We start from the raw sequence: 14,993 nt of genomic DNA on the forward strand, positions 1-14,993 counted from the left end.
GAGTCAGTTCAGTACCTTTGGGTAGCAAAGGTGTACTCCCGGTTATACTCGTACGTCACTAGTAACTATAATAGGTGTAGTTAGGAGATACTATTTACCATTCCAAGTACAAGGAATCACACAAGAGTCAGTTCATTGATGAGTCTATACTAATACATTACATGTTACATGAATACATCTACATAGATACGCTTACATGAATACGTTTACATAGATACGCTTACATGAATATGCTTACATAAATATGCTTACACAATTACACTTACAATACACGATATCAGAACAGACATAACAAGGTGCTATAGCATGGAACAAGTACAGGATCTAAGTATACCAATGAATCACTCTGCATTGTGATTATTATATTGGGTATACATGATCATAGTAATGTGGATGTTCACAGCTTGTAGAAATGCAGGTTCGTGTTTGGTTCCCAGAATCTCCTGATAAAGAGCGTATAGTATGGGTTCTATCCATCACATTATACCTTAACCCTCAATTAAGGAAAATTGGTACAAAGTAGTCACTTATTACAAATACTACAGTACTTACACTTTGCATACGATAATTGTAGACGGATTAAAAATTCGGGTAATATATTATTAATACCTTTACCATGTGCCACATCCACATAATCGATGAGGTAGAAAATAATATCAATAGGCGTACAGTCTAGTCTTGGTAGAAGGATACTTTCAAAACAGTCTAGTCTTGGAAGAAGGATACTTTCAAAACAGTCTAGTCTTGGTAGAAGGCTACTTTCAAAACAGTTAGGTCTTGGTAGAAGACTACTTTTTATACTAATAGAAACCATAGGGATTTGCTAGGGTGTTCAAACGTTTTCAACTACTTTCAAACAGTTCATACTGATACAAACTTTTTCCAAATGTTTAGAAGTCTTTACTTTCCAGTCTTACAAATCAAAGACACATTAATACTTATGAATTCACTAGCTTTATTGTTGATACTCGCTTTCAAAATAACTTGTATTCTCAGGTCACAAATAGACAGGTACAACGACCAGGTATTGTGAAGACGGAGCAGTCAAGACTCCTCTTTTATTTTGGTTATTCATTATGTTGTCTTATACTATGAAAGAACACACTTGTAATTAAAATTATACTATTAATGCAATGGATGATGTTGTTGCTTGTTTACTACTTTACATTGTTGTGATACACTACATGACGTCCTCCGCCCCAGAATGTTTCCGCCGTTCTCGGTTTTGGGGTGTGACAGTACCTGCCTACTGGTTTCCTGAGAATACAAGAAATTTTTTGAAAATGTGTCAACTTTTACGTTGGTGAGTTCATAAGATTTTGTTGTTTTAGAAAATAAGTTCCTTGCTTCCCTGAAAATGTTCGTGTGCTCCTCCAAAAAAATCCTATATTTTCTTGGTAAAAATTTATTGTAGTCTTAGTTCCTTTGGACCAAAATGTATAAATACCATCGTATTCTTAAGTAGTAACATTACCTAGGTTTTTAATCTGTATAAAAACCATTTGTATGCATGATTTCCAAAATGAAAGTTGTTTTGTACTTAAAAGCAGTGAAATGTAGTTTCATAATGTTACAGCCCTAATGCATGCATGCTCTCAGGTAGAGGTTGCTCTAAACTTTTTAAGTTTTTGAGCCAAGATGGTGCGCTCCTAGAAAGTCTTATAGCTTCCATCTAAAATCCCCCAATGTATGAAGTTATATAAAAATCAAGATCGAATAACCCATCAAACATAATCGGTCTACCCAAAACTCACAACCACACAAGGAACATGATCTAAGGCGGACCCAGCCATTTCCAAGTCGATCGCGTCTAAATTTTATATAACCTTGTCGCATACACATAGCAAATATGGATGGAATCTAACTATTCTAAATGATATGTAGTCTTGACTACCCTAAGACCGACGAGAGTGAGTGTTTGTTCTTAGAGATAGTATATATTCCAATTATACGTATATAGAACTTCTTATCTTTGTAAATGTATTGTATGTTCAAGAAAAATCCAATATTTTCCTTATAGAGTGAGTTGCAGTCTTAGAGCTCATGACCGAATTGTACAAGTATCTTCCATACTTATGGTTATAATACAAGACTTTAAATAGTACTCTATGAGTACAATGAAGTAGTGTCTCACAAATTTAATCCAACGTGTTTACGTACGGTGTAAATGAAAACCGTTTCTGAAATGTAAGAATCCCCGTAAACTACATGTGTCGTTGTTTCCCTATGTGAGTTATTATAACCATGCAATTGACATAGTAAGCCTGTTATGACGTTCTTCAGGTGTCAGAATGTTTTGATATTTGTCACCCCAAACCTGCCGGTCTAGCTATTGTAAGCCACTTAGGGTGTGGGGTTGTCAGTCCCAATATAGATCTATACACAAGTATCACCCTCTCCCTGCAAGAGATTATGGTTATAATATAGGACTTTAAACAGTACTCTATGAGTACAATGATGTAGTGTCTCACAAATTTGATTTAACTAGTTTACATGTAGAGTGAGTGAAGCCTTCCGTAGTGTGTTCGTAGTGTTAATGTACCATAAACTATACTCATTATAGTTTATCATATGAGTATTTTTCCTTAGTGTGTCGGTAGTAGTAATGTACCATAAATTATACTTATTATAGTTTGTCCTATGTGTTTGTAATGATGAAGGGCCCTTATGTGAATGTCTATTTTTGTTTCATGGAGATAAACTAACATGAAAATAAACCCAATATGTAGTTATTTATCGGTATACACTTTGCTCAACAAATTACAAAGTGTTAATAAACTTGTAAACTGTTTTAACTAGTTTTAACTTTTCTGTCCCTATTTTGTAAAAATGACATAAAAATCATTGGGAGTCGAAATCTGAATACCTAAACTCTGGAAGTTCAGAAAATGTGTCTAGTGTGCTCACAATTTTTATTATGATTTTTAACGGTCTCTAACCAGTGTGAAAAGTGTCATCTTTTCTGACTGGTCCGTAATCATTTCTAAAATGATAGGAAGTTTTGTAAAAATCACAATAAATTGTAGAAAAATCGTATTAAAGCGTGCAAGTATTCATTAGAAATGTATAAACCTGAAATATTAGCATCTTAAACAGTTTTGAAAAATATTAAGTTTAAGATGGTCAAAACAGTTCGTGAACATACCATAACTTTTCTGTTGAAAGATGTTGGTTTAGTTTAGAGTACATTTTGGGTGTTGTAACTTGTATTCCCCCCGCCCCCTAAAACTTGAAGAAAACATAAAAATGTAGGAGTATGAACTCACCTTCTATGATTTGTTGAATAATGAAAGGTTGAAGATGAAGCGATTCGAGTCAAGAACACTTGAAAGTTGCTTGAATATTTGAAGATCCAAGAATGGAGGATAAGCTCGAGACTTACTGGGGAATTTGAGTTCCAGATAGAGAGAGAAAAAAAAAAGAGAAGCTGACTTTTTGGGTGAGACAAAGTGAAATCTTGGATAAGAAGAATGAAGACTTTTTGGATGGATTTGTTCAGAAGAATCTGATGGAGTGTTGGGCTAGGTTGAAAAGGATAATTATTTGACTAGGTAAGGTGTGAATAGTGATATAAAGTGGGTGATTACCTTATGAATAAAATAATGAGTCTTGGACATTATTCATAAAAATGTGTTCTAACTCTTCAAGGTTGGCATAAAATAGGAGTTTAAAGGAGTTTAGTCATGAGAAATACGAGTTTGAGGGTGTTCCCAAACATCAAATACTCCTAAAATTGCTAAAAGGTCCGAAATGGTCAAAAATACGGAATAGGGTCCGAGTCTCCGAGGGTTCCGGGGTCAAGAAATCATTTCCGGCGCAAAAATATGAGTTCTTAAGTTGGCCTTCAAGTTCCGGAGTCAGGAGCGTCAGAAGTGTCCGGAGTCAAGAGCGTCCGTCCGGAGTCAGGAGTGTCAGGAGCGTTCGGATTTCAGGAGCATTCGTCCGGAGTCAGGAGCGTTCGTCTGGAATCAGGAGTGTTAGGAGTGTCCTGAGTCAGAAGCGTCCGTCCGAAGTCAGTAGCATCAGGAGTGTCCGGAGTCAGGAACGTTCGTCCGGAATCAGGAGTGTCAAGAGTGTCCGGATGTCAGGAGCATTCGTCCGGAGTCAGGAGTGTCATGAGTGTCCGAATGTCAAGAGCATTCGTCCGGAGTTAGGAGCGTCCATCCGGAATCAGGAGCATTCGTCTGGAGTCAGAAGCGTCCGTGCAGTTCTTGAGTAGGTGTTCCGATTCAAGAGGGTTCCGGATCAAGAAGGTCCTTTTGGTTTTTCTCATTTGGTTTTGAGCTGTTTTCAACAAAGGAAGGGGTTGGGATAGTATGGATGTTTATAAAAACTTGAGAGAGATTCGGTAGAAATTTGGGAGAGATTTAGGAGAGAGAGATAGAGTGGGAGAGATTAAGAGAGACTTTGTTGGTGGCCTTCATTAGTGTTTGGCCCCACAAGGCAAGGTTTGTAAACCCCATTATGCCTTGTTATGAGTGTTTTACGACCCCGAGAGGTACGCAATAGTGCTTTATCGAATCGATACATCACTTACTCCACTTAGGGTTTAGAATTTCTGAACCTATGAAACTTCTGAGTGACACTTCATACAAAGATAGAGAGTTGTACATTAGAAAAACATAGAGTAATCCCTAACATATGCGCACTAATTGAGTTGAGCGGTTTGACCCGTTGATTGTATTTGACTTTCACTTTACCAGAAAATTGAAGGTTGTCACACATTTGGTTTTCTCGCACCAGAGGCGGTGAAGATCCTCAACAGAGTTCAATGGGTCATTCACTCTAATATCATATTTCCTAGATCCACAAATATTGTTTTCAAAATGATTAGTTTCGCCATCCAGAAAGGGTTAGCGGCGCAGCTTGTTACCCGTTTGCCTTCCATCGATATGTATTGAACTATTTTATGCTTTTTGGGAAAAAAAATAATAATAACCATATGTATAGATATGTACAGTTATTAGAAAGCCAAAAACCAAGGGGGGCATATCCCCTCCTGGCCCCAAAGAGCTTCCGCCACTTGCTAAAAAGAAACATTGTTTTTGAAAAGATTTTAAATTAAAAGAACTAGCTATAGACTAGCAAAAAAAATACATACGATGAAGGCAATGAAGGGTTTTGAAGCCAACGAACCCAATTTAGTTTAGCATTAATGTTACGAAAATAAACCAATTAAAGGAAAACACAACAATATTATCGAAAATGAATTCCTTCTGGTACTTCCAATCCACAAAAACGACAGCATTCCGGTAACACAACAACACCCAAACCAAAGTCGAGAAAATAACATCCAACGTAATCTGCTTTAAACGAATTGCCTTCTAAGAATCAATCCAACAACCATATGAGAAACATTTAGAAAATTTGGAACCACCATATCGAACCACGCCACCATCATATGCCACACCTGAGGAGTGATCACACAACTGAGAAAAAAAATGATTGACAACCTCCACGTGATTCCCACAAATCGGACACAAAGTAGACAGGATTTCCACACCCAAATGATCTAGTCTCACAAACGATTCGGCTTCAATCTCCATATAAAAACATCAACTTTAATGGGAAGACTAGACACCATGCTTAAATATTCAATCATTCTCACAAATTAGCTAAAAGATACCTTATTTTATTATATAGACATCATGTTACCCTTAAGTTTCTATTAATGTGCACCTAGGTATATGATCCGAGTATTTTTTTTTTTTTTTTTTTAAAACAGAATTGAAGTGACTATGTTTTAGACTTTTGTGTAAGTGGGGACTTTTTTTGATTTATTCTCCAACTATTATTGGCATAAATCATCATAACAAAGAAAATTCAAGTTAAATGGAATAAACCTTCACATAGAGAACTCCAAAACAGAAAGAATAATTCCAAAACATGAAAGACATCTCCAAATGAATGTCGGAAAAGCTACATCTCTTGTCCCCGCCTCCCCCCTCCCTGCTAAAAAATGTTTTCTAGGTTAACTTCATGAAAATATAACAAATTATAAAAAGTAGAATTTTGGTCTCCGAAACCTAAAGATCATTTCAGAAATTTGCTACCTAATTTACAAAATTTTGAACATTTCCCATAACCAAAGTACATTACCATATAAAGGCATTCAAATGGGTCATTTAGTTGAAAACACTACCACAGTACATGTTTTAGATGTATGGTTCAATATAATTCTTTTTTCAAAGTGTCAGGTGCAAATGATTATATGTCCCAAATCCGAATTAGAGCAATTTAATGTATTATAGTAATTTTGGAAAATGCTTGAAAGTTGTCTCAGTGACCAATACCAATATTGTCAATAATCTTGTAGTAATTTTTATGATGATCCTTATATTTAAATAAAATAATTTAGTTATTATAAAACAGTATTATGATATTTGTATTGGTTTTAAGTTTTAACCAATCAACTAACCTAAATAGTAGATGAAAGTAAAGGAGGGGGAAAAGCAATTTGATTAAAAGGAACGTAAGAAGTTCAACCGTATGTATTGGTTTTACTTTAAATTGATTGATATTAGTAAAGGTCTATAATAAATATAGGTTTTTGTATTTTTATTTTTATTTTTATTTATTATTATTATTATTATTATTATTATTATTATTATTATTATTATTTTGGGAGTGGTCAACCTTTACAACTCAGGACATGATATGAAACAAAGAAATGATGCTAAACTTTTGGCTTTTTGGCTCTTTGGCTCTTCGAATCTCAATCTTCCACTTATTATAGAACCTCCAATTGCTACTTCAGTCTTTCTGGTTTTACTATATTACCCTTCTAATCTTATCCACTACTAGTCGCCCCTTTCTCTCTTTTTTCAAACTGCCCTGTTTAATTAACAAAAATAAATAGCGTAATTAAGGATGCGTCTGTGAAAAACTTTCGGGGTTATTTTTATTTTTTTTTAAGTTTTTCTTTTAAAAAAGAGTAAAGTTTTTACTTCGAAAATTTAGAAAATATATTTTGTTAAAATTTATTGAGACTTTAAAAAAAAAAAAAAAAAAAATAGAAGATATTGTTTGGATGTTTATGTTTTATTTTATTTTGTAATATTTATTATTTTAAATAATATAATATTTAACATATTACTTAGATACCATTTTGAAACTGTTATGCATTATTCTTAATTGCACATCAAATTAGTCGATGTGTTATTAACTTGTAGAATTGTAAAAATGGCCCATTGTGATCATGTGTCTTTACATTGCATGAAATAGATAATATTACATAAATGATTTACGTATAATAATAAGAAATACAAAAATGAATGAAATGGTCCCCGTGTTATAGTAAAATTATCATTATATGTAGGAAACGTATCATGGACATCCAGATGATCGACAAGTGAAAATCATCGCCTATTAAATTCATGCTAGATTCGAAACTCGTGGAGACCATGTCCGTGAGGGACATAGCGGAAAGAGAACTGTTTGTTGTTAGAGTGGCATCACATGAAGATGCTTATAAAATAAAGATTATTTCGCTTGATTTCTAATAAATCTTTTATAAGCAATTCCATAACTGCACTTAAGGAACCGATTCTATGATACCTGGTTTTGTTGATGTCCTAATTTCCAGACATCAGGCCAGAATCTGGTCAAGTGATGGTGTTGTGCTTCAAATGAATAAGTTTTAGGCCCTTTTCGGATGTTGGTAATGTTGGATTAAATGATTAAAGCCCTTGATTTACAGGGGCGAAGGGGGGGGGGGGGGGAGCAATGTCAAAATTTTATATTTTTGGGTATAAAATGAAACTATAAGGGCTTTTTAGAACCAAAAAACCAGAGGGGGGGGGGGGGGGCTGGCCCTAATAATGCTCTGCCAATGTTGATTTGTGCCTTGAAACAAATGGCAAAATTGGAAAGTTGATATCTCGGGTTTCTTGCATGAACTAAAGATTTTAGTTTGATATGCTTTTAGTCAAAAGTAATTAGATAAGATTGTGCGGCTCTTTAATACCTTTATGTGCATATAAAGAACGCTGAAAATGAAGTTGAATTAGAAGTTGGGGGTTTTGCCTTACGCATGGCGTATACAAGCTACGTAGGGCGTAGATGCTGAAGGAGGAGCCTGTTTTTAAGGAGCTACACATGACATAAATTAAGTTACGTATGGCATAGTTGCTGTTGACCAAAACCCTAATCCTAAGGTTTTGGGCCCTATTTAAGGGCTCTAACTTCTTCGAACCTATTCCATTACTAGCCTCCATCACCTCTAATTATTCATTTGAAACTCTAGCCACTAATTGTAAGTTTTGGAAGCATTACTTTAATTTTTTATGCATTCTTGAAGAAAGAGTTCATTGGAGAAGCCAGTGTGAGCTCTAAGCTTTATAGATCCAAACTTTGCACTTCATCACCACTCTCCAGAAGGTATAAGGCTTGCATATTGATGTTCCATTTGTTAGATCTAATTATCTCATGGGTTTTATACTTTTTGTCCCGTAATCTTGGTTCTTGTGAATATGGGTTACCCCAAACCATTTGAGTGCCTCTTTTTGATGTTTTGAGGATATTGAGTCATAAAATTGGGAGCTTGGGCAATATCATCCATCCATGCATGAGTTCTTGAGCAATATATAACTTTATGCACCTAGGTTTTGGTTTTGTGCTCTTTATGACCATGAAAATTGAAAAAGTTAGAGACTTTATCCATTAAGACATTCATTTAGATCAGATCTGGGAGTTTGAGAGTTTGGCTTGTTGTATTAAGAACTTAATAGAAGTTTTTGGGATCTGTGACACTACATAGGGTGCAATCTAGGTACGCAGGGTATAGCTCTACACATAGCGTATATTAGTTACCCATTGTGTAAGTCAACTGAGGGTTGACCATTGATGTTTTGGCCGATTTGACTTTTGGACTTGGTATTGGAAGGGCAAAATGGTCTTTTGCCCAAAGGAGGTTTAATTGTGAGCCTATAACTTTCATGGGCTAATCATTTCCTTGATTGTTAATTAGGGTTTTATTATTGATATGTTTAGCAAGAGGAGACATGATATCATCGACTCGAGTGGGTGGTTTATCTTGTATTTGGGATTGAAGTGAGTTTTCTCACTATACTCATGGGTCGAAGGCAACAATTCTAAGTCATTCGTTTGTATTATATATTCTTGTCTATAAGATATTGCTATGGTATTGAAATCTATTAGATTGGTAGATCTGTATAATTACCTGTATTGCTTGTTATTGTTTATCTGCTTGCATATGTCGACATAGTATGGTAGGATTGAGGCGGTACTATTTTATGTTGTATGCCAATGAATCCGGGGAAATCTGGTTGGGTTACTATGGGCTATGGGTAATCCATTCGGGAGACTATACACCTAGGGGTTCATTTTCTCAGCCTCTATCCTAGGGTTCATTTTCTTAGCCTCTATCCCCCTCAACCCTAGAAAAACCCTAATCCTTTCCCTCTTGGTGGTTTTGGCTCATTTTTTGTGGTTTTGGTGCTTTTGGAAGGAAGTTAGGAAGAATTGGTGTAAGGATCAAGCAAGCAACACCTTCTCATCTCGGTTATCAACTTCTGAACCATTTGTAAGGATTCAAGTCTATACCTTTTGGAGTTATTCTGTTAGATCTAGGTTGTTTTGGTCCCTTTTTGGTTCACGAAGTTGTTTTGAGTGAATGGATGGAATAAAGTTGGCAACTTTATTACTTTCTAGTGTCCCTTGAGCATCATATCTTATGGATCTAAAGTTTGGTTGTGCTTTGTGAATCTTGCATGATTTTAGGCCATTTTCTTGCCATTTGACCTAAGTTGAGTTAACGACATGAATGGGCCATGCAGGCCTATCAAGTAATCATTTTTTATAGATCTTTGGTACCCCATTTAGCTTCTGGAAGAGTTGGGGTTAAGGACTTTTCGGATTAATGGCTTAATGGTTAAGACATTACAGATTTTGGCTTTATTTGGACCTAGAGTTTGAGATCTTGATCTCTTTGGGTGTCTTAATGGATAAAGTTGGATACTTTATCCATTTAGACTATAGTTTGGAACATTTTTGAGCTTTGGGGCTCTTAGAATCAAGAAAAGCAGCTTAATCCATTAAGCTGATGGAAACATAATGCCTACGATGTGGCCATGGGTCGCCATGGCGTGACGACTGGGAATTTACCATATGTTTGGATGGGTAAATGCCATGACGTGTCGGTCAGCTAAAGTCAACTTTGACCGTTAACTTGTGACATGGTTTGACTTTTTGGTCAATATCTATTTTTAGAAGGTAGACTTAGGGTTTGTCAAGTGTGGATTGTTAGGAGGTATTTTGCACCCACCTTTTGGTGGTAAGAGTTGTTGGTTGTGATCGGGGCGGAGTTACGTGAGATTTTAGTCAACATCGTGATTTAGGTGAGTCTCCTCGTTGTACTTGTGGGTCGAATACAACAATACCACCCCATTAGATTATGTTGTAGGATGATAATTGACTTTGTGACACTTGTTGATACGCCTGTATGTGCTTGTTGTCTTTGTGACTCTTGCTGATATGACTGTATGTTTTATGATTGTGGGGTTGATACAAACTTGACACAGCTATGTGTTGTTATATAAAGTCATTATGGTCTTAGGTTTGATATGGACCAGGGGGTTGATACAGACCCAACACAACTACTTGTTGTCATATGGGTTGATACGGACCCAGGGGTTAATACGGAGCCGACACAGCTACATGTTGTCACGTGGGGATGATACAGACCTGACACAACCATGTGCTATTACATGTATATGTGATATTTTAAGGAACTTACTAAGCTTTATGCTTACGGTTTATGTTTATGGTTTCAGGTACTTCCGGTTCGAAAGGGAAGGGCCCAGCGTGATTGCACAACATCCTCGGATTTTAATTACACGTTGATAATTTTTACTCTGATGTTTAAATGTTATTTTTATCTTGAATGGTTTTGAGAACAATTTGTTATATAAATTATTATTTTAGAAATGAAAATTTTACCTTGGATTTTCGAGAAGTTACATCAAAACTTAAGAACTAAGAAAATCTACTGAAACATTTGTCATGTTCATAACTTTATACCTTCTGTAGGTTGCTAATGAGATGAAAGTTCCAGATCCACATAGATTGATGCTCCTTAAATGCTCTCCAAATATCTTGTTTCTTCAAGTATGGACACAAAACACACAAATGGCTAAATAATTCTCAAATAAGAATTAGGGTTTGCAAAAGGGTCGTTTTGGGGGATGTAACCTATGTTGGATTAAGTGTCTAAGCCCATAACTATAATTGGTATGTACTTGATTTCATAATAGCATGGTCTTTTTGAATTGACTTCACCATAGCAACTTAACAGGATGACATTTGGAAAAAGAGGTTAATATGTGATTTATTAATATATTATAAGAATAATATATTAATTAGAAATCATATTATTTAATTAGTAGTAACCAAAATTAATTTGAAATTAATTTTTGAGATTAAAAGAACAGATTAAAAGAATGAGGACTAGCTTTGCAAATCATTGATAGTTTGCAAAGTTGGGTTGATGGACTCCTTTAGGAGGACTGGACGTAATCTCTAGCAAGCCCTATAGAATTTTGTCCAAGGCTTCTAGTTAGGAGGTCCATGGACTACTTAAGGCCTAAGCAAGGAAATTAGGGTTTCCACCTGAAAACCCTAACAACCTCAACTATATAAAGAACCCCCTAACATGTAATTTTCGGCCCTAAGCTTCCAAAAGAAACCCTAGCTGGTTTTCATAGTGCTTTACCACCTCTCTCTTCTCATCGTTTGTTATTGGTGTTTGTGACTCCATTAGAGGTGCAACACTTGAGGCACTAAAACTTTCAAGAATCAAGATCATCTGTGGAATTGTTATTATCACTAGATAGCAAGCAAGTTATTCTTCTAACCCTAGTTTTCATATATTCAATGAATTACAAAGATGAATGACCGATTCAACAAGTTTGGAACAAAGAATCGGAGCCACAACTATGGTGATCGACACCCCACAACACAACCGATCAAGACCTCGATTTCTTCTTTCTTATTCCAGTATACGTACACCACAGATAGAGGGAGTCGATCGCTTCTCTTATTTTTATGATGCGCACACACGAGATGGATAAGAGAAACGCACGCACCCCTTTTCTTCCCTCCTGACGATCGATACTTAATAACCCAAGTTAGTTGAGACTTCTCTTGGTCAAATGTATAAGTCCATCAAGAAACGTATGAAGCCTAATCGATCCTCATAATCCCATCAGACCTAACCCCATGAAGATTTAATGAGATCTATGATCGATAAAATTGAGTTGGTAAGTTTCTTTCGACATCTATGATCGACAAAATCAAATTGATTTTGTCAAGTTGTCTAGACTTTATCTTGATTTTGATTCAAGATCGAGATTGTGTTCATCATCTTATTAAATTCAATTTCTTCAATGTTCTATTTTTGTTCGATTGAAGAAATATTTTGATACAACTTGCACTTCACAGTCATAAGTTGGAGTTTGTTTCAAAAAAGTCAAAATTGGTGTTCATATTTCTAAATCAATATTGCAAATGTGTGTTAGTTTATTGAATTCATGACTAGGAATGGATGCACATGTGTGTTGATGATTCAATCAAAACTCTTGTATTCGGTATTCAATCATAACTCTTGAATTTTGTATTCAATCACAACTTTGAATTCTGTAATGTATTCTATTACAATTTATCTTTATAAATGTATTATGTTAGAATGTTTGAGAATAATTGTTAACAACAAGTGTATTTGTTTAAATGGTAATGAATTTGTGATGCTTTATGGTTGACTTTATAGTCTCTTCTACATTCTATCAGAATTTATAGTTTTTATTTTCTACTATATTCTGCCAAACTTTATAGGATTTAATACATTGTGTCAGAATTTATAGTTTTTATTATCTTAGAATGCATTAAATTTTTTAATTTTTGAAACTTGATTATGTTTTCTTTGTGGATTTAGGTTTTAAAGAGGCTAACATTGATGTGGAAAAGGAAGAAAACATAGAGAATGAGAGTGTATTATACCAGAATGTGTTGTGCTACAATGTATAAAGCGTTGCTTAAAAATAATCTTCTCTCATAATAGATTAGTGTTTTTGTTAGATTTTGATATTGTTTTTTCTTTTTTCTTTCAAAATGTTATTATTTAATGAATCACAATCATACAATGTAATTATTTGGTATATTATTAGTTCAAGGATTGATTTTGTGTAGTCTTTTTCAGAATGTATTTACTAGTTTATAGTTGGCATTCTGTCATTTTGACAGAATAAAATCGAAAAATATATTTACTAGTTTAAGGTTAACATTCTATCATTCTGACAGAATAAAATCGAATTTTTAATTTTGAATTAATTTAAAATATTTAGATTTTTAAAAATAAATGAATTAGTTATCCCTAAAAATCCGAAAATTTCTTTTTTTAATACAGGTTAATTGACTAAAATACCCTTATGCTTAAATTTGTGTGATTATATGTAACATCCCAAAATTCAAGTCCAAAATTTTCAGTTTTAATTAATTAACTCATAAAACATTCACTAGAAAATATTGTATAAACACGTCATCTCATAAAATCAAGTATCATGTTTGAAACCCCCAACATAAACAAATATCATATTAGAGTACAATCCTAGAAAACACCGTGCGGAAAATCAGATGTGTGTGTGATACCATGCTACGCCGCCGACTCTTTCCCTTTAGACGAAGAGGTACCTGAAACCGTAAGCACAAAGCTTAGTGAGTTCCCCCATCATACCACATACCATACAATACCATTGGTATCTTTCAACCGGTAATCACCATCGGTATCTTTCAACCGGTAATCGTCATCGGTATCTTTCAACCGGTAATTATCATCGGTATCTTTCAACCGGTAAATGGGGACTATTCCACCGCTTACCACTAGCATACAATAACAAGATAATAGCATACAGTCAGGCATATCCGGGTACTGATCTACCCCTTGGTCCTAAGGACCACTATCAGGGAAACTATCCCTATCATGCACGTAACATATCATACAGAAATAACTCATAACCAAGCACATACCAGACCAAGATAATTATCACAAAGACAATCATTTTCTAAATACTCCTCATTGGTGGGCCGGCATTGTGGCCTTAGACCCACCCCTACTGGAAGGTAACTCACCTCGTACAGGCAGCTGCTGATAATTAGTGCGGGAAACCTCCGTCCGCTGCTGCTCCGGAAATCCTCCGGCTACAAACCCCAAAAACACTCGGTTAGAAACTGATTTCTATACTCTTAGGGTAAAATGACCATTTTACACCCAACCAAGTCAAGTCAAAGTCAAAGTCAACTTCCAATTGACCCGACTCGCCGAGTTGGGACAACAACTCGCCGAGTCCCTCACTCTCTACTCGTCCTCATCCGCGACCCTACTCGTCGAGTTGGGTCGCCAACTCAACGAGTTCTTCTCTCATCCGAACGCCCCATGAAAACTCATCCGACTCGCCGAGTTGATGAACAACTCGTCGAGTTGGCCTCATATGATGAACCAAATCTGTCCTCAACTCGCCGAGTTCTAAGGAGATTGCCTCGGACTCGCCGAGTCCAGTCTTGAAAAATTCTATACAGTTGATTTAAATGAGATCTAACACACCAAAACCATAGATCTGGCCTCCTAATGTCCATTTCATACGTAAAGTTCCAACTTGATGCACATGCATGGGGTTTTTAGCTCAAAAATCCACATAAGGTGTCCTAGAATGTGCATGGGGATTTCATGGCCCTAAGTTGTCACCTTTATGCCATAAAAGCCCTATTAAGGCCCAGATTTGAAGTCAAAACCCACCCCACACTCCCAATAACGAAATATGACTTAGCAATCCAAAGAAATCCCAACCTAAAGATGAATAAACACACTGATGAGCCAAGACATGGGCATTATACCTTGAAGTTGCTGAAGATGAAGTAAACTCCCTGAATTTATTGTCCCCAACTCAAGTTCCAAGCTCCTTTCTTCCTTCTAAGCTTTACTA

The sequence above is a fragment of the Lactuca saligna genome, chromosome 8 (assembly GCF_052625555.1).
Source record: "Lactuca saligna cultivar CGN05327 chromosome 8, ASM5262555v1, whole genome shotgun sequence".
NCBI lineage: Eukaryota > Viridiplantae > Streptophyta > Magnoliopsida > Asterales > Asteraceae > Lactuca > Lactuca saligna.